The following is a 21,760-nucleotide window of genomic DNA, read 5'->3' on the forward strand; positions in this document are numbered from 1 at the left end:
ATTGTTCAGATTCTATATGTATATGAGGTTTCTGTTGTTTTTGTTGCTATTGAATACTAGCCTTAATCCCTAGTGATCTGATAGGAGGCATGGGATTATTTCAATCTTCTTACATCTGTTGAGGTTTGTGATCGATTATATGGTCAGTTTTGGAGAAGGTACCATGAGGTGCTGAGAAGAAGGTATTTTTTTTTTTTTTTTGATTTAGGATGAAATGTTCTATAGATATCTGTTAAATCCATTTGGTCCATAACTGTGTCTGTTAGTTTCTGTTCCCATGATCTGTCCATTATGAGAGCAGAGTTTTAAAGTCTCCCACTATTGTGTGAGGTACAGTATGTGCCTTAGTAAAGTTTCTTTTATGAATATGGGTGCCCTTGCATTTGGAACATAAATGTTCAGAATTGAGAGTTCTTTGTGGTAGTTTTTTCCTTTGATGAGTATGAAGGGTTCCTTGTCTTTTTTGATGACTTTTGGTTGGAAGTTGATTTTATCTGCTATTAGAATGGCTACTCCTGCTTGTTTCTTGGGACCATTTGCTTGGAAAATTGTTTTCCAGCCCTTTACTCTGAGGTAGTGTTTGTCTTTGAAACTGAAGTGCGTTTCCTGTATGCAGCAAAAATGTTGGGTCCTTTTTATGTATCCAGTCTGTTAGTCTATGTCTTTTTATTGGGGAATTGAGTGTACCTATGTTAAGAGATTATAAGGAATAATGATTGTTGCTTCCTGTTATTTTTGATGTTATTTTATGTTTGTGTGGCTATCTTCTTTTGGGTTTGTTGAACTTTCTTGCTTTTTCTAGGTTATAATTTTTCTCCTTGTGTTGGAGTTTTCCATCTATTATCCTTTGTAGGGCTGTATTTGTGGAAAGATATAGTGTACATTTGGTTTTGTCATGGAATATCTTGTTTTCTCCTTCTATGGTAATTGAGAGTTTTGCTGGGTATAGTAGTCTGGGCTGCCACTTGTGTTCTCTTAGGGTCTGTATGACATCTGTTTAGCTTCTTCTAGCTTTCATAGTCTCTATTGAGAAGTCTTGTGTAATTCTGATAGTTCTGCCTTTATATGTTACATGACTTTTTCCCCTATTGCTTTTAGTATTCTTTGTTTTGTGCATTTGGTGTTTTATTATTATGTGATCAGAGGAATTACTTTTCTGGTCCAATCTATTTGGAGTTCTGTAGGCTTCTTTTATATTTATGGTATCTCTTTAGGATAGGGAAGTTTTCTACTATAATTTTGTTATAGATATTTACTGGACTTTTAAGTTGGGAATCTTTATTCTATACCTATTATCCTTAGGTTTGGTCTTTTCATTGTATCCTGGATTTCCTGGATTTGGGTTAGGGAAATTTTGCATTTTGCATTTTCTTTGACTGTTGTGTCAATGTTTTCTATGGTATCTTCTGCACCAGAGATCTCTCTTCTATCTCTTATATTTTGTTGGTGATGCTTACATCTATGACTCCTGATCTCTTTCCTAAGTTTTCTATCCCCAGGTTTGTCTCCCTTTGTGATTTCTTTATTGTTTCTATTTCCATTTTTAGATTCTGGATGGTTTTGTTCAGTACCTTCTCTCGTTTGATTGTGTTTTTCTAGAATTCTTTAAGGGATTTTTCCTTTTTAAAGGCTTCTATCTATTTATATGTATTTTCTTTTATTTCTTTAAGGGGGTTACTTATGTCCTTCTTAAAGCCCTCTATTGCCATCATAAGATGTGATTTTAAATTAGAATCTTGCTCTTCTGGTGTGTTGGGATAACCAGTGCTTGGTGTGGTGGGATGACTGGTTTCTGATGATGCCAAGTAGCCTTGGTTTCTGTTGCTTATGTTCTTGTCCTTGCCTCTTGCCATCTGGTTATCTCTGGTGCTATCTGGTCTTGCTGTCTCTGACTGTGACTTGTCCCTCCTATAAGCCTCTGTGTCAGTACTCCTGGGAGACCAATTCTTTCTGGGAGGTATTTAGATATGGAGAGCTATAGTATAGGGTCAGCTCTGGAGTACAGACCGAAAGCAGAAGGATCCTGTCCCCAGATGTTCCTTGGTTCCTGTGTCCTGATGGCTCTGGGAGGGTCTCTCTTGGGCTAGGAATTTGAAGAGATGTGGTGGCCTGTGCTTGCAGGTGTGTTGGCACTCCTTGGAGACCACCTCTCTTCTGGTGGTATTTGGGTATGAACTGCTGTCACAGGATAACCTCTGGGTGCAGATGGAAACTGGAAGGCTCCTATCCCAGGCCATTCCTTATTTTCTGTGTCCTGAGGGTTCTGGGTGGTCCCTCTGAGCAGTAGGGGTGGTTTTACCTGCACTCACAGGCTTGTCTGCATTCTTGGGAAACTGGAAGGGAACTTTGGACTTTTAACATTATTGAGACTGCTGTATAGTATGGGGGTTTTGGAGGTTGGACTAAATGTATTTTTATTATACTATGAGTCGGTAAGTTCCCTATAGACTCATGTATTTGAACACATCTATGGGGGTCAGGGAGTGTAATGTGATGGTTTGTATATCCTTGGGCCAGGGAGTGGCAGTATTAGGAAGTGTGGCCTTGTTGGAGTAGTTGTGTCAATGTGTGCGTGGGCTTTAATACCCTTATCCTAGCTGCCTGGAAGTGAGTCTCCTTATAGCAGCTTTCAGATGAAGATGTAGAATTCTCAGCTATGCCTGCACCATGCCTGCCTGGATGCTGTCATGATCCTGCTATAATGATTATGGACTGAATCTCTAAACCTGCAAGCCAGGCCCAATTAAATGTTGTCCTTGTAAGAGTTGCCTTGGTCAAGGTGTCTGTTCACAGCAGTAAGACTTAACTAAGACAACTGTTTTTGTTCTTGACTTGAAAAATAACAAAATTCATATATTTTCCCTTGGTAATCCTCATTGTTAAATAGACATATTTATATTTTCATAGCAACATATAAAGTTTTTCAGGATTTCTAACTTCTTCCCCAAAACACCATGAGACTTACCAAGTAAAATACCATCAACAACCAGGAGTGGAGTCACAAGCCTGTAGTTTTAGTTGCTTGGCATGTAGGGCCAGGAGGATCACTTGCCTATGAAAAGTAATGAGACTCCTATCTTGGAAAACAACTGCACCCACAACCCCATTGAATAACCTCAGCTAGAGTGCTGGCCTTTCCAAGGCTATTGGTTGGTCTTCACAGATGGGTGGTAAGGCACTGTTGCTGAAGAAGACAACACCTACACCTTTCCCTGGACACTGAAGAGCTGAGCAACATCTACATAGAGCCTTCACCCCTGCTGACTAGTGTTCATGGGACTGGGAGGTACAATGCACACTACTAGAGGAGAAAGGTGAACACCAACCCTGCTATAAACCTTTTGATGAAGATGTAGAATTACATCTTCATGACAGGTCTAATGGTGACCTGTCTGCATGATATGCTGGTATAATAGTGGCACAAATGTGTGAGAGTAACCAACCACTATGTAATGGATTTAAGGCTCACTCCATGAGATGACTGCTCGGACGATCAAGAACCTCAGCCTAGAGAGGCCTTAGACTTAGGGGAAAACCAAATACTACTGTTCTGCTAAAGGATCCTATTAACATTCTGCTATACATGGAGAAAATGACTAACTGCTAAGTCAACACTGATTTGGAATATGGAAAAAGTAAAACTAAACTCTGAGGAGAAAGACAACTTTTAATTTTTTTTCTTAGTTGAAAACAAATTGTTTTTCATACAGTATATTCTGACCATGATTTTTCCCTCCTTTGTCTCCTCAGAGATCCTCCCACGTCTTGATCCATCCAATCCCATCCATTATTTCTTTCTTTTTAGAAAACAAACAAGCTAATAGACAAACCAGAATAGACAAGGCAAACAGAGGTGTGTGTGTGTGTGTGTGTGTGTGTGTGTGTACAAAAAGCAAAAGAAACAGGGAACACATACAAATAGAGACACACATACGCTTGCATACACATAAAAACAAAAAATCGGAATCATAAACAAAAGGCAATTAAGGTAAAAAATAAAAATAAAAAGTGCCCAAAGCATTGTAAAACAAAACATTTCCAAAAATACCATTAAGTTCATTTTGTGTTGATTATCTGTTGTTTGGGATGGGGTCTCCTTTGAGTGTGATTTATATATATGGTAAGACTCCACTGGTGAAAATTAAAGTTTTCTTTGTGAGCAGTTGTCAGCTGAATAGAGCTTCTGGGTTAGAGATGGAGAGCTACATCCAGTTCTTTTCTTAGTACTAGGACCTTATCTGGCTTGAATCTGTGTAGGTCCTGGTGTGCTGCCACAGTTTCTGTGAGTTCACGTGGGCATCTGTCCTGTTGTGTCTGGAAATCATTTTTTTTAATCCCTTCCACTCTCTCTGGCTCCTACAATCTTTCTGTCTTTTCCTCCACAGAGTTCCCTGAGAGGAGCATTTGATAAAGACATTTCATTTTAAGATTGAGAGTTCTAAGGTCTCTCTGTACATTGCTTAGCTGTGGGGCTCTGTATCCGTTCCCAAAGGAAGCCTTCCTGATGACTGCTGAGAGGCAAGAGAGGGTGTGAATCTATACCCAGAGGATTCCCCGGCATGCAATAAGGATACGTGCTCTACTATGTTCATAGCAGCCTTATTTATAATAGCCAGAAGCTGGAAAGAACCCAGATGTCCCTCAATGGAGGAATGGATACAGAAAATGTGGTATATTTACACAATGGAATACTATTCAGCAATTAAAAACAATGAATTCATGAAATTTTTAGACAAATGGTTGGCACTGGAAAATATCATCCTAAGTGAGGTAACCCAACCACAAAAGAATACACATGGCATGCAGTCACTGATAAGTGGATATTAATTAGCCCAGAAGCTCTGAATACTCAAGACACAGTTCACATATCAAATGATTCCCAAGAAGAAGGAAGGAGAGGTCCCTGGTCCTGGAAAGGCTTGATCCATCATTGTAGGAGAGTACCAGGAAGGAGAAATGGGAGGGGGTAATTGGGGAATGGGCAGAGGGAAAAGAGCTTATGGGACTTATGGGAAAGGTGGGACCCAGGAAAGGGGAAAGCATTTGGAATGTAAACAAAGAATATAGAAAATAAAAAAAAAAGAAATTTGATTCTTTAAATTAGAAACTTTTCAATATTTGACCCCTTTACAACTAATTAAGGTTCTTAAGTGGTGTTGTAAGTCAAAGATGACATAGAAACCATAATTTTAAGTTTAATTTATTTGTTTCAAGGAAATATTCTGTGCCCTTTCACCAATTTTCTAGATTCATAAAATCAGGAAAGCACATCCCTGGAAAACAAAGGGTTAATCTTAGTAGGGTAATGCTGACTTGCAGATGCTGGCCTCCAGAACAAAACCAGATTTAGTACACAGAAAGTTCCTTTTCCTTAAACTTTTAAAAAGTGACACAAAGTTGTTCCTTAATTAAGAGTCAAATTTTTAAACCACTACTAATTAAACAGATGTTATTGAGAAAGATGGGAGTTCCCGATGCATTGATTCACACAAAGTGGTAGCCAGTATAATAGCGGATCCAAACCTTCTGGGAAGGCAGAACAGAAACCCCGAACTTAAATAAGATTCAGAGTTGTTCTAAAAATGGTGTGAGTCAATACTTAATCAATCAGGACAAATCTGTTTTTGTATAAAAATTTAAACACACACAACGAACACCTTGAGACGCTTCTGGAATATCTAAGGGAAAGAATTAACAAACAAACACAGTCTTCGCTGTTGAGTAAAGGCCTTCGTTGTCGTGGGCAGCCGCACAGCAGCACAGTGTAGACGCAGTGTGATAGGGCCATAGATCACGGTAATAACATTTGCAATAAACAATAACAGAACAAAGCCAACATCTATAAGAATCCCGGGAGGAATTTACGTTATCCATAATTTTTCTTTACATTTGAGAAGCTATGGCAGGAAAGACCATTACATTCAATGGCACCAATTAATTTCTGCAACTTTTAATGACATCTTTCTGAGTAAAACCCTCACATAATGCCCTGCGCACATGATAGATAGCAGCTTATGTTTGATTTGTACTGGATTCCTGATTTTTTTTCTTTTAGTATTTTTAAAGAGTCCCTCTGCAGCCAATCAAGCAATCAACATGAAATACTCAGATTCTCTCTTGAAAATACAAGAAAACAGAAAAGACAACGTGGCCTCCTTTGCTGGCTAACAGACGATTGGTGATGTTATTTAAGGAGTTTTCAGAATGATGGATTACAGAGATTTTTATTCCGGGAGAAAATGACAGCCAGAGAAAACCATTTAATGCTTGTTCTGTTCAGGATGTCAGAGTTATAACCCTTCCTTTAAATATAGGTTTGTGATACATAATTTCCTTTTATTGACTTTTCTAGACTTTACCAAAACAACAAAAAAAAAAGAGTATTTTTCTATATCTTAGAAAATACCTCCAGTTTGTGATATCATTGGAAAGATTTAGATTGAACACGCAGGACCACATAAGAGCTCACATGTGGTTCAGAGGGCAGGAGGAAAATGAAGCCTGATCAGAAGGGGGTTTGGTCACAGCGCCCTCTCTTTAGCCGTTTAAGCTCCAGTCAAAATGTGATTGAGTAGTTTACAGAACAGGGCCGTAACCTAAAGCAGTATCTTTAGCAGTACACTAAGAATATGTAACTACCTCATGCTATGGACTGTTTTCCTGTACGGAAAACAGACTCATCAGGGAAAAGGCCCTTAGCATCTCTGCAATGGGCATCTGCAGAGAACCGTTGGGCCAACGGAGGCAAATACTGCCCAGAACTTCCATGAGGAAGTAACCTTGAGGTAATTCTACGAGGTAATAGCCATGAGGAAAACATGCTAAGTCAAAAGAGTCATTGACCTCATAATTCCTGTCTGGGACAGTCTAGATACAGTTAAGTTCTCAAGCTTATAAAGTATAAGGTAGAGGAGGAAAACTTATAAAGAGTAAATGGCACGAGGGCACGAAATAGGTTGCAGAGCCCGGCTTATTGGCCTCATTCTCAAATCTCCGTCTGTAAACAATACACCTTGATTCACTGGGAGTAGCACAAGTCAAAGGTCAGTGGACTTTTACGACTTAGAAGCTAAAGAATTAGTGGGACGTTTTCTTATTGGTTGGTAGCTTAAATATTTCTGAGCTGTTTTAACCACTGACTACGCAAAGGATCTCTTACTAACTATGAGCAATCTCGTACTTATAGTTAGAAAAAAAAGTCAGTGTCTAGGTACCTAGGTACTTGATAAATATTTCCCTGACTTTAAATGTCTGTAACTAGCCAGGCGGTGGTGGCTCACGCCTGTAATCCCAGCACTCTGGGAAGCAGAGGCAGGTGGATTTCTGAGTTCGAGGCCAGCCTGGTCTACAGGGTGAGTTCCAGGACAGCCAGGGCTATACAGAGAAACCCTGTCTCAAAAAAACCATATCCAAAAGACAAGCAAGCAAGCAAACAAACAAACAAACAAACAAACAAAAACCCAAATAAATGTCTGTAACTTGGGCTTGGGGAAGAATCCAGCAGCAGAGTGCTTGCCTAACGTGTGTGAGGCCCTAGATTAAATTACCATAGAGGAAAAAAACAATCCTATTATGCTTCTAGAGTTATTCAAGGTCCCTAATATATTAACTAAGAATCCCAGATTACCCAGAGAACACTCCAACTCTGCAAATCTCTGCTGACAAGTTTTGAGATGACAGAAAGCTAAGGTTAGGAATGGGAAAATTCAGGGTTTTCTGTGACTGTCAAACAGTTACAAACTGCTATATCGTTCTGCACACACACACACACACACACACACACACACACACAGAGCGAGCGAGAGAGAGAGAGAGAGAGAGAGAGAGAGAGAGAGAGAGAGAGAGCTATAGATTTAAGTTCTGACTTGAATAGTTAACATGGTGGCCTTTCAGGCCACAGGTGACAATAATTATTGCTTTGGATCTATTTTCTTCACAGCCTTTACCTATAAAATTGTTAGCTCATTTGCCATCTTCTGTTGCATCCTTTCTAGGTAACTATTCAGGGTCACAGCATGGGATGTAGAAAGTCAAGTGACCTCACAGAGAGTTATTCTAATACAGTTTTATGGATCTGGGAACAGAAACTTTGGAATTCAGATGGTTTGCCCAGTACTGCTGTTAGCCTCTAGTAACTCACAATAGAACCCCGAGACTAGATCCCTTATTAAATAACCCTATTGTTAGCACCAAAAGTATAGAAAGAAGAAATGGATATTGTATTGTTTTACTTAAAACCCCTTGTGAGTCCTTCTGGAGACTGGAATATTCTTCCATCTGTCTTTGAGGACAGACAATAATTATTGCCATACAATAAACCTTGCTTAGGAAAAGCAGGTTCAGGGCTGGGGCATGGCTTGGTGATTTCCCAGTGCCCTAGAGGCTCTATAGACAATCCTCAGCACTGTGGGGGAAAGACAAGGTTGCGTGCAAAATAATAATAATAGTAGTAATAATAATAATAGTTATTATTATTACTATTATTATTACTATTATTATTATTTTGCAGATACAAAACCTTAATTCATGTTTAATATTTTAAATAACCTACAAGATCTTTACGTATCATCCTTAAAATCTGTCTCCGTGAACAGGGCACATTAAAACACTGTGTAATGCAATATAAACAGACAAAATAGAAGTGAATACCAGTACATATTTTCAAATAAGAATGTATCAGAGAGTTAAAAATGTGAAGAAAAGAATGTTTGCAGTTATTTTTAAATTAAAAGCCCTCCTGGTGTTTCCTTCAGGGTCTTAGCAGCAAGAAGATTATGAGGTCAACCTCCAAAGGAGATCTGCCTGAGATCTCACTGTCTGGTCTCCTCCTGAGTGCAGGGGCTGGCAGAGCTGAGGCCCGGTGGACCAAGAAGGTGGCATTCACAAGTGACAGTACTGACTGGGACACCTCAGCTTCTCCTTGTGAGGAAGTCCTCTGTGCGAAGGTGCTTGTCTCAGGGTTACTCATCAGCACATCCAGGGAGATGACTGCAGAGCCTGCTCCTTCCACAGCGGAGGAGATTGCTTCTTTTTGGTTAGTATTAGCATCTCCAGCAGGCAGAGGCGAATTTATTGTGTGAACAGAGAAACAATCCATCCTGACTGTTATTTACATCATGTTCTAAGTCAGGCTTCTTCAGTGGTGTCTTCTGTCTTAGACGGTCCCCTGAAGCCCTGCCCTCAGGCCCAACTTTGCTGGTAGACATAGGTGTTCCAAATCTTTGAGAATGACGTTCTGAAGACAGTACTGCCTTCTGCTTTTTTGGCAGGTCCTACTCTTTCTTTCTTTCTTTCTTTCTTTCTTTCTTTCTTTCTTTCTTTCTTTCTTTCTTTCTTTCTTTCTTTCTTTCTTTCTTTTTCAGTCAGTACAGATGGGAGAAAAAAATAAAAGTTGCCTCCAAAATATGTTAATCAAATTTTGTAGGGTTTTTTGTTTTATTTTTTATTTTCTATATTCTTTGTTTACATTCCAAATGATTCCTCTTTCCCAGTTACCCCCACCCCATATGTCCCATAAGCCTTCTTCTCTACACCCATTCTCCAATCACCTCCCTCCTTTTTCTCTGTCCTGGTACTCCCCTACAATGCTAGATCAAGTCTTTCCAGGATCAGGACCCTCTCCATACTTCTTCATGGGAGTCATTTGTTATGCTAATTGTGCCTTGGGTATTCAGGGCTTCTGGGCTAATTAATATCCACTTATCAGAGATTGCATTCCATGTGTATTCTTTTGTGATTGGGTTACCTCACTTAGGATGATATTTTCCAGTTCCAACCATTTGCCTAAAAATTGTGCTTGAGAGTTCAAGGCCAGCACCCTGGGTGTCAGGTCCTACTCTTTCTGATCCACTCTCATTAGTGGTGCTTGTGACTGGCTTTCTTGAGGTAGATGACCCTGTTCGGGCCATCTGCTTGGCCCTCTGAGAAGCTGCTGATCCAGTTGCTTTCCCTGACTTGGAAACCATGGGCTGCACAACTTTTCTCTCTCTCTCTCTCTCTCTCTCTCTCTCTCTCTCTCTCTCTCTCTCTCTCTCTCTCTCTCTCTCTCTCTCTCTCTCTCTTTTTCAGAAATTTGTCTTTGGCCAAATTGGGTTGCTTGAGGAACATTCCTGCTACCACCAGTCTTAGTCTGTTCCATATGTTCTTTGGCCTTTGATCTTGTAATCCGCCCGGTGTATGGAAAAGCCTTTTCTGGATCATCTTCACAGACCTCTGGTCTGTAACAAGAAAGCCGGGCGCAGTGGGCCTGTAGAGACGGGCTTTGAACACTCCACGTTGGGTTTTTTCTCGCCGTTCCTTCAGTTTTTGAAACTGCTTTTCTTCTGTGTATTTCTGGAGGAGTGTTTCTGTGTCTTTTCTTTTCTGGAGCAAGGTCTTGCGAGGTCTCCTGTATATTAAAACATTTCTCCCGTCCAGTGGAATCTTGACGTCCTTCAAGCCGAAGTGTCTGAGACAGGGTTTCTCTGTGTAGCCCTGGCTGTCCTGGAACTCACTCTGTAGACCAGTCTGGCTTCAAACTCAGAAATCCACCTGCCTCTGTCTCCCAGAGAGCTGGGATTACAGGCGTGCGCCACCACCGCCCGGCCAGTCTGTTTTCCTTTGTGAGCCAAGCTGGTTCTAATGATATCAGTGCTTGCATCTTTCTTTGCGAAGCCGACTGGCAAAAAATGTGACACCGGCATCCTGAAGCAGTTTCTGGATTCACAGCAATGCCACAACACAGAAAACTCCACAGATCCGCAGAAGGAACACCCGGACCGGCCCTTTGCTGAACTGAAACTTCCCGCTGCCAGCCGCTGATGGAGCTTACAATTCTTAAAGTGATTTCCCCAATGTATTCTGAATGGTTAGTGTTGGTTCTTGGCATTCCTCACAGTCTTCCTTCCTTCCTTCCTTCCTTCCTTCCTTCCTTCCTTCCTTCCTCCCTTCCTTTTCTTCCTTCCTTCTTTCCTTCCTTCTCACTTTCCTTCCTTCCTTTCTTTCTTTGCTTTCTTCCTTCCTTCCCCCACCTCTTTTCATTCTTTTGAGATAGTGTCTCTCTGTGTAGGCCTGGGCTGGCTGGACTAGAGCTCCAGATGGAGATTGGACTGATATCCTCCTCCTTCAGCCTCCCTAGTGCCTTACCTCCTCTTTATTCCCATCAGAAAAGTGGCTTCCTTATTCAGCCTAAACCAGTATAAGGAATGGGGAATGGCAGGTTGAAAGGCCCATAGAAGCAAACAATAGAAGTGAAATCAGGACAGGAGAAGGCAGACTGAGGATCGAGGCATCACAACACACAGGCTGCTGTTATTAAAATAATAATATAAAGTAAAGGAAAATCACAGGTACCAGTGAGGAGGTGAAGAAATTGGAACACATGCAGGAATGTCGGAGAATGTAAGGCTATATTACATGGATTTCCATATAATGTTGCGCCTGGATAGGACCAAGGGGCAAGGAGCTTGAGTAGATATTTATTAATTCACAATAACTGAAAAGATCAAGTCACCTACATGCCAACTGGCAGGAGAAAGGCCTACACCCACAATGGAATATTACATCCATATAAAGAGAGGAAATGTTGACGAATGTGGTCAGATGAATCAACCCTGAAAACATTATGCTAGTGAAATAAACAAGTCATGAGAAGACTTAGTGAGAGTCTCAGCAATAGTCAGAGAAGTCAGTTTTATAGATGGAATAAGGGCGTAGCCAGGTGGAGGCAGAAAATGATTTCAGGTGGAGGAAGAAATAGGAAGTGAGTGCTCATGGGGAGCACGGTCGCTGAGGGAAGATGAAGGTTTCCTGAGGCCCAGAGCAGGAATGATTGCACGGTCTTCCTGATTGGAATGGAGCAGTGATCTTAAAATACCAAAGATATATTTTTCAGGTAATGCATATCTTAATTTATATATAGTACTGGGAAATTTTACAACATGAAAAAGTAGAAGTAATCTTATTAATATTTATTTCATACACTTTTTCTTAAGAAATATTTATTATTTTTAGCAAAGGTTATTATTTTACTTTTCAAGAAAAGCAGTTGTTGTTTTCAAAGGTTGAATTGAGATGGTTCTGTTTTCTTCCCTCTCTGGCAGTATTTATCAGCTGATAAACAAGTGTACTCCTTTCACCTAAGAGAATGAATCAGAGATTTCAGAATTATACAGGCTACGGAGCCAACATCTTTTCCTCTTGTGCAGTGCAATGTCTGCTTTGATTATTTTTATCTGAAAATAAATAGCTAAGTCTTTGGTTCTGTAATACTCTTTCTGATCGATCCAAAGGCAGCCGGAATGAAATATCTGTTCTTTCTATTCCTTTACAGTTAGTTTTTCTTTAATTACAGGAAACTCTCATTATAAATATGCTCTGTGTTATCAGGAAGCATTGGCTATTGGATACTAAGCCTACATACCAAATTAATTTCCATCTTTAAAGCTCCTACCTTGCAAAAAGTATCTAACTTTGCCCACATCTCTTTAGAGATCCAGTAATGGCCAGACAGTAGAAACACAGATAATGCCAAGCAATGAATTTAAGATAGTGAAGTCGGTGCTCATTTCACACATACAGTAGTGCCTTGAGATGAATGCTTGCTTAATCACTCCTGTAACTCTCAAAGAGGCTTTAGGAAGCTGTTACAGGGAGCCAGGTTCATACAGTGCTGCTCTGAGACAAAGGACCAACAGATATGGCCACGAAGGCTTTTCCCATGGGGAAGTGTTATGTGGATAGAACTTAATATACTTTCTTGCATAATTTTGTGATTGGAATGGATCCATGGCACTATTCCTCACTCTTACCAGGAAATGCTTGCTGTCACGAATCGCTGGCTCCTGTGTCTCCTAGCTAGCTTTAGCACACAACTTGACACAGCCCAGAGTCATTGGAGGGAGTCTCTGCTGGGCAATGGGCCATCTCTGGGAAGATGGACATGCGCTATCTAAGGGAGGTAGCTGAGTGTGAGCTGAGAACCAACCATTGGGCTGTATTGCTCCATCGTGTCTGTTTCAAGTTTCTTCCCTGGCTCTCCCCAGTGGTAGACTGTAAGCTGTAAGCTTTTTCCCCCCTTGTTGCATTTGGTCGTGGAATTTATCATGTCCATCAGAAAGCAAACCAGGATGTGAACTGTGGTCTTGGGGGCCATCTTCCCCCAAGAGCTTTCCATCCACACTAACATGGTATCACAACCCTTTAGTCTCTGACAGCATGACGTCATCATTTCAAGGGTCTCTTGTTTAGATCAGGAAATTATCTGCTTATTACAGGAATTTCTAAAAGATTCGCCTACCTTGATTAGAAAATAGCTTTAGGGATTTGCCTTTGAGACTCTGAGCCCCTACCTTGGGGTGCTTGTGTTTCTGTGCACCCAACACTGTTCTGTGATCATCCGTCTGGTCCTGCTTCTGTCTGTGCTTGGAAAGATCAACCCTAAATCCAGACTCCAAAATGACAATAGATCAAGTCTTTCCTCTCTCTCAAGTCTGTGGAATTTACAATAGTTAAGAGGGGATTCCCCTCTTAACACCCGATTCCCAAGCCCAACTCTCCATTAATGGAAGAATGAATAAACAAAGTATGGCATACCCATCTGAGAAATACTATGCAGCCATGAAAAAGAATGAAATGCAGACACAGGCTATGACATGTAAGAACTCAAAACATGTTATGCTAAATGACAAAAAATCCACACAAAGTATTCTGTATTATATGGTCTCTGGACATAAGAAATGTCCAGAACAGGTAAATCCATGGATATAGGAAACAGCTAGCAGTGGCCAGGAACTTTGGACATGAGTGGTAGGAAAATGAGGAGGGGATGTTTATTTAATACTTACGGTATTTCATTTAGTAATGATGAAAATGTCTTGGAATTATGACTGAGGAGATGGCCAATAGGTAAAAGTGCTGGCTGCCAGATCTGATGGCCCAAGTTCCATCTCTGTGATCCAGGTTTTAGGAGGAGAGAATCAAAGGCCATGACTTGTCCTCTAATCTCTACACATGTCAAGTAGCACATGTACATCCATACATGAAAGTAAATAAATACATAAAATAATAATAAAAATTAGAATGCTTTGTAATTAAATGGAGTATTAATCACTGTACCACATTGCAAACCCACTAAATACTGCTGAATTATACACACTATAAAATGTTTACCTTTTATTGAAATCCCCCTCAATTTAGAAGAAATGATTAGCAAATCTGTTCAATTAATATACAATTTACCTTACTACTAGAATAAAATGAAATGTTGTTCTAACAGTATCTGGGCAGCTCGTTTCAACATGTATGACTTAAGCCAGTGATTATCAACCCATCTGGGGCTGAAGAGATGGCTCAGTGGTTAAGAGCACTGACTGCTCTTCCAAAGGTTCTGAGTTCAAATCCCAGCAACCACATGGTGGCTTATAACCATCTGTAATGAGATCCAACGCCCTCTTCTGGTGTGTCTACACTAGCTATAGTCTACTTATATATAATAATAAATAAATCTTTTTTTTTTAAACCCATCGGGGCTTTGAAAATAGCTCACCATCTTCTCAGCTGTCAGTCTTTTTGACTTTGGAAACTGGAGAGTGGTGCGCCATCTCCTTTGCTAGCTTGTGTTCCTCTCCAGTTTCCGTGCCCACATCTCAGCACCTCTACCCCATTGGTGATTTAATGCTCCCTCACTGTTGTACCACTAGTTCCGTGTGGCCCCATTGAGACTTCCACCCCACAATCTTCTTTTTCATTCTGACCTATCAGTCCTTAAAAATGTCAACATTTCTTCATACATAGTGTATCCGTATGTAGTGTTTGCTTGTCTGTATACATTTTGTTTTTGAAAAGTAAGTTTATGTGTTGAAAGCACAAAGACTGTCTCAAGTCACCTTGGACTTTGAGGTCTGTGCAGAAGTGTGCCTGCAGGGCTAAGAGGGGCTAATCTCTGTCTCCTTAAGAACAAATAAATCGCTGGGCGGTGGTGGCGCACGCCTGTAATCCCAGCACTCTGGGAGGCAGAGGCAGGTGGATTTCTGAGTTCGAGGACAGCCTGGCCTACAGAGTGAGTTCCAGGACAGCCAGGGCTATACAGAGAAACCCTGTCTCCAAAAAACAAAAACAAAAACAAAAACAAAAAAACCAAAAAAAAGTAAGTTTGCGCATGCCTGAGTTGTGTACAGGGCTTGGCTTTCCCTTGGCTGTCTTCCTATCACTGACACCCTTTCAGCATCTTCCTGATGGCTTTTCAATTTGATCAAAGCAGAACAAAGCCTGAAACGAGTTCTGGAGGCATGGTGCTCCACGCTCCACGCTCCACATTACCGCTGCCCTTCCTGCTGCCCCCTCCTCTCTCTGTCCCAAAGTAACGCAGATCTACGCAGCTGCTAAGTGGAGTTGTGCTAAGCATGCATCTGCTTTGTTCAGAGACAACTGTTTTATCCTAAAGCCCAGTTGGGTGGATTTATCTTCCACAATTACAGAGCTTTGATCATCCCAGAATAGGTGATGTCATGCGGTATGTAGCTGTCCTCTTCTGTGCACTTCCCTTATCAGGATACATGTCTGTTGATTTGTGGGAAGCTGGCTGTTTTTCGTTCCTGACAAACTCCAGTGATTAAAATGTAGTGGCTTGCTCTTGCTCCCCTGATAAAGGTGACAGCTGCAGAGTTTGCAGCGGTGGTGGATATCGTCCATGCAGATTGCTTTTTAATGAAAGCAATATATTATCTACCTAGAGACCCCAAAGCCTTACCTTGTTAATGTATTTTATCCTGGCACCACATTTATCTATAAATTAGTTGCATTAAACACACTCCTTACTATTTATCTAGCCTTTAAAGAGTTTTTCTAGTGGGCGGATTTTGCTTTCTTCCTTCACGTTAATAATTACACTCAATAGAAGCCATACCAGTATTTGAAAGTATAGTTTTGCATAAAACACAGCCAGGTGGAAATATATTAGAGAGCTTCTGGAGCCAACATCTTGATAATCCTTTGCTTCACTGAACCATTTAAGGAATAGTGAAGGGCAGACACAGTCAGGGTACTGGTTTTCTCATAGTGTTTTGTGATGTCGGCAATAATATTAGAAAGAAAACCCTACTGAAAGGCATGGTTAACTACATCAAAAGACAAAGCCGATGTACATATGTTTTTGTGTCAGAGACTGTGCAAACTTAAGGTAAAATTAATGTTTAAACTAGAGAACATCTAACTTTGAGGAACAGAAAACCCCTGCATGTAGAATAACGCAAGGAAGGACCTGCCATTGTTTGCAACCTGAGCAATCCCCGACAACGTACTGATAACTTCAAATCTCACGCAGAGCTTAGACAATGGAGTCAGATCTACTGGGTGTGCTCACCGTTCTGCTGGGAGTGACCTTGTCTTCTGGGAACAAGGCTCCACAGTGAGGCACCAACTCCACGCTGTGGTTTTGCAAATAGCTGCAACACTGAGCCCTTGTAATGACCCACAAACCAAAATTAGAAACAAACAACTATTTGGGGAATGTGTCCTCCCTGACCTAAACCTGATATTAAACTTTTTACGGAACAATAAATCAAATCCATTAAAGACAAAAACACCCAGTGAACCGGTCTGAACTAAATCCAAACCTACATATTTTCTAAAACAACTGAACTGTAACAAAACCGAAACATCAAAATATTCTCCAGCCTGAATCGATATGTCATTTGTTTCCAGCCTCTCAGCCATGTTTTCTATTTCAGGATTATTCTCTGGTGTTAACCATCCCATTAACGAGGAAACAGAGAAAGGAAGAGAAAGGTGTGCTTAGGACCTTGGATAAGCAAAGTCAAACAACAAAACAAAACAACAAAAGAAAACAAAACAAATGTGGTAAATTATTGGAAAACCTTTCAGAATGCACAAGAGGTGGCAGAATATAATTTCTCAGAAAAGAAGAAAATGTCAGCGTATCATGCTTAAATACACCACAAAGGTGCAGCAAGTACCGGGAATGGCTGAGAAGAGACAGGGTCCCAGTCTCACAGCTACCAACCACACAAGTTATGTTAAGCAGGAATGCCACTTATAACATGAATGGTGGAGAACTATTAAGTCTCATTAGAATTCTTCTGGTTTGATAGTTTTATTTTTCTTGTTTATGGATGATATTGGAGAGGGGATAGAAAAGAATAAAGGGGTGAGTTTTAAATAAGACACAACAAAATATAGAACCTTGATATTTAAGGTATCCTAGATAGATCTAGATTTTGGTGGTTCTAAAAGGTAACATAATTCTCCAATATACACATTTTTATAAATAATCTTTTGTGGTGTAGATACAGGAATATACTTCTGAAATGTATTTGTACTTTATATTTAACTACCCTGTTACATACATATGCATATGTATGTGCACACATGTTTTATCTAAGGAATGGAGTTTGTCATTGATGGCCTTATTTTTAGGGGGGAGAAAAAAAAGAAAGAAGTCACAACGTCTTCAATCCATGGGATTTGCTGGAGAACATCATACTAAGTGAGGTAACCCAGTCTCAAAAGATCAATCATGGTATGCTCTCACTGATAAGTGGATATTAGCCTAGAAACTTGGAATACCCAAGACATAACCCACACATCAAATGATGTCCAAGAAGAATGGAGGAGTGGCCCCTGGTTCTGGAAAGACTCATTGCAGCAGTATAGGGCAAAACCAGAACAGGGAAGTGGGAGGGGGTAGATGGGGGAACAGAGAGAGGGAAGAGGGCTTATGGGACTTTCGGGGAGTGGGGGGGCCAGAAAAGGGGAAATCATTTGAAATGTAATAAATATATCGAATAAAAAAATAAAAAATAAAAACCTAAAAAAAAAAGAGTTACAAACAAAATGGTATTTCTGATGAAAATGCCACCACATTCTGCATTATCTCTTCAATCTAAGGTGAGAAAAGAGAAGAGTGAAGTGTGTGAGATACTTGTAAAAGAATAAAACTTCTGTCAGTTCTTCACATTTAAAGCAATAGCCCTGAATAGGAACTTTTCCAATACCGAGTATGTGAATCTATGGCTGACCCTGGGAGCTAATCGCCACCATTTTCTTCTTCCTGGGACTCAGCCTGAGGTGGCCATCTGGTTAAGGCTTTATCACAGGCATGTGAGGTAGAGTGATGTGTGATGTGTACCATTGCCCATCTCATTGTGAGTCGTCCACCCACACGCTTGTCCTGGTTGTTCCGGAAGCCAGGATTACTGATGGGGAAAACAGAATAAGAAAGGGTGGTGCTTGGGTCCCCAAATCACCATTTGAAAGAAAGCCCCTCCCCACCCCCCAGAGTCTCCGTGAGCATGGACATGTTCTGTTGTGCCATCTTGTTGAGATTTATAACGCCATCTGAATATTACCTTAGCATATAGTCCACATATTTACATGTATGTTTGAGATAGGATCTTGTTCCATAATCCAGATTGGGCTTGAATTTACTTTGTAGAGCAGGATGTCCTCAAACTTGCCATCCTTCTGCCTCAACCTCTAAAGGTATGGGCCTTTGTTACCATATTCGGCCCCTTTCTCTTTTTAATAATAGAAAAAGTGGGTCATAGTCTAAATACCCAAAAGTCATACTGGCTGTTGTGCTATGGCAGAGGCCATGGATGGGTTTAATTTCCTTCCTTGTATTGCCAGAGACAGTCTCCATCTTCTGTCACATGTGTATGTAACATGTGTAACTAATGCATGCAAATCAATAATTTTGATGTTATAAAAATTAGATCAAAAGCATGTAATTTGATGACGTGCAGTGCTCTGTTGATGATATCCAGAAACTGTGAAAACCTTGTAGGAAAAATACTTCATGGACATAAAATATGAAAGTTACTTTGAAAAAAAAATTATCTGCTCTATTTCTCCTCTGACCTTGATTTGGTTTTATCTAATAGAAAAATGGCAATGTTATGTTAAGGAAAATAGAAAGTCAATCCCTGGGTGTAGACTCCTAAAAGGCTTTGTGTATACTCATTAAAGCTCACATATAGACATGGCTAAGTGGATAGCTATAGCATGAATGAATTCCCAACACCCTAAGAGTCCCATTGTGTCTCAGGGTTTTATTGCACTGAAGAGACACTATGACCACATAACTCTTAAAAGGACAACATTTACTTGGGACTGGCTTACACTTCAGAGTGTTAGTTCATTATTGTCATGGTGGGAAGCATGGCAGCTCAAAGACAGACATGGTACTGGAGAGGTAGTTGAGAATTCTATATCTAGATCTGTTGGCAGCAGGAAGAGAAAGGGACACACTTCCTCCAATAAGGCTACACTTCTTCTAACAAGGCCACGCCTCCTCCAACAAAGCCACGCCTCCTCCAACAAAGCCACACCCACTCCAACAAGGCCACACCTCCTAATAGTGCCACTCCCTATGGGCTTATGGGGGCCATTTTCATTCAAACCATCTTGTACTGTATTCATTGCCTAATTTTCCTGAAAACAGAAAGAACCAACTATTACCTGAGGGCTAATTGAAGCACAGAAGAGCACGTCTAGTTTTCTTTTATATTTGCTAAATTTTATTTTAGGCTCAATTATATGGTTGCTATTACTTTCAGGATGGCCTTTATACCATGCAATCAGCTTTACGTTTTTTATTTTATTCCAGTGAGGTGACTATTGCCCAGTGTTTACACTGTGCCTAGCATCTTAGTTTACTTGTGTGGCTCCAACTTGATGAGACTAGACAAGTCCTCTTTCCTTATGATCTGTCTAAAGTTCATGGGGTGCTTGACACATGTGGCTAATAGGATATGTCCCAACACATTTATGTATTTTCAGAGATATAAGTTGAGCTGTCTGATGACTTGGGGCTCCTGGACCTGAGATTTGCTTGAATAAATTAGCTTCATAATATCCCATAGATCCCGGTAAAAGCCAGAAGAATGCAGAATCAAACATGAAGGGCTGTATTCCTCAGGTCAGTGGATGCATCTGCAGGCTTGTGCGAGCTCTCCTCTCTTTCATGTTTGTGAAGACAGTGTGGCTGGCCCGGTGGATGGTGCGTGGATTAGCCCTCAGGTGATAGAGCTGACTCTTTATGTTTTCAAGGAAATTAGGTAATGATGCAATGGGACTCTTTGGGGTTCTGGGAATTCATTCATGCTGCAACTGTCCACTTAGTCATGTCTATATGTGAGCCCTAATCTCACATCTAATCTTAAGAAATCTCTTTTACAGCAAGCAGTAAGCATGCTGGCTTTTTTTTTTCCGGTAAGAGCCATTGTCACATCCCTCAAGGCTACTCCACCAAAGGTCCTGAGAAGTGTCTCCCTGAAGAGAACATTCAGGGCCTTGCAGCCTTGGTGCACCCCATTGTTAAGGACAATGTCTCCTGGGCAATGCTGTGGGCGAAATAATGAAAGTCCGGAGAACAGTTCATAAAAATGTAGCGAGTTCTTGCATTAAGATTGCATCACTAGCTCTTTTAACTCTTGCTGCACTAAATAGGGATGAGGCAGAGCGGGATGCACGCCAGGGCGGGTGTGTGAGACGGAGCAAGTGACCGGAAGCGGTACCTGAAAGGCCGAATGAAGATAAAGCTTCAGCAAGTGTACCCATGGTGTTTCTCTTCCCGGGTTTCAGCACCAATGAAGGGGCTTGAAAAGAGAGAACTGGGGGTGAAGGGAGTGTGGGGGAAGGGGGTGCCCAGGCAGGGCTTTGCCCCAGCACCTCTTCCCCCTGAGGGACCACACACACACAGGCATGGTATAGAATAGAGTTTATTCAGGGTAGAGGATGGGAGTTAGTGGTAGAGAAAGGCAGAGAGAGAGAGAGAGAGGGAGAGAGAGAGAGAGAGAGAGAGAGAGAGAGAGAGAGGAGGCTGGCCATGACCACGTGGAGAGAGGGGGGAGGGGAGGAGAGTCCAAGGGGCAGAGAGGTGAGAGTGGGATTGAAGAGAGAGGAGAGAGAGAGAGAGAGAGAGAGAGAGAGAGAGAAGAGCAAAGAGAGAGAGGAGGGGCAAGTAGCCCCTCTTATAGTGGGCCAGGTCTATGGGGCGGGGCATACCTGGCTGTGGCCAGGTAAGTGTGGGGTGGAGCTTAGAGAGAATACCAACAGTACCGATACATTTACTACAAATGAATGAAATTAAGAGAAGAAATTGGCAAATGGACACACATTTACATGTCTGGTTAGATATTTTTGGGAAGGTAGACATGAATTTACCTTACTTGGTGCCTAAACCCACTTCCCCACACATTATAGCTCTTAACAGCCTTCTTTCTTTTTTGTCTAGTTAACATCATTGATTAACATTGAGATTATAGAGGGCCACCAGTGGCATAAAACAAACTCTAGCTGTATTTCCCAGAGAATGTGCTTCACAAAGACTACAATAGGAACCTCACATCCATAGCCAGGTGACTCATGTCTTTGGTTTGCTCTTTCTCCAAAACAAACAAACAAACAAACAAACAAACAAACAAATACACATATGCACATACATGTAGGCAGCCTTTCTAGATTGCCACAGATAACAGCTAGTCTATGTACCTCAGAAGGTTATGTGTCTATCATGAATTGACAACCAATGACCACAGGATTTTCTTTCCAGAAAGAAAGTCTACTACTAGTGGGGCATGGTGGCCCATACCTGTGATCCCAGGTCTCGGGAGGCAGAGGCAGGTGGATGCTTGAGTTAGAGGCCATCCTGGTCTACAATAGCCAGTTGCGGGCCAGTCAGGGCTATATAATGAGACCCTGCCAAAAATTAAAAGCACTATTCCTCAGGGAGACACAGCTCACACCAGAGCTGTAATGTCGT

The 21,760-nt window shown here is 41.1% G+C and overlaps 1 pseudogene; it reads right to left on the minus strand.

Moving 5' to 3' along the window:
• Positions 1-8,780: 8,780 nt before the first annotated feature.
• On the minus strand, positions 8,781-14,726 carry LOC127663638 (disks large-associated protein 5-like; annotated as a pseudogene).
• Between the last annotated feature and the right edge of the window lie 7,034 nt (positions 14,727-21,760).

Source organism: Apodemus sylvaticus, chromosome 13 (assembly GCF_947179515.1).
Source record: "Apodemus sylvaticus chromosome 13, mApoSyl1.1, whole genome shotgun sequence".
NCBI lineage: Eukaryota > Metazoa > Chordata > Mammalia > Rodentia > Muridae > Apodemus > Apodemus sylvaticus.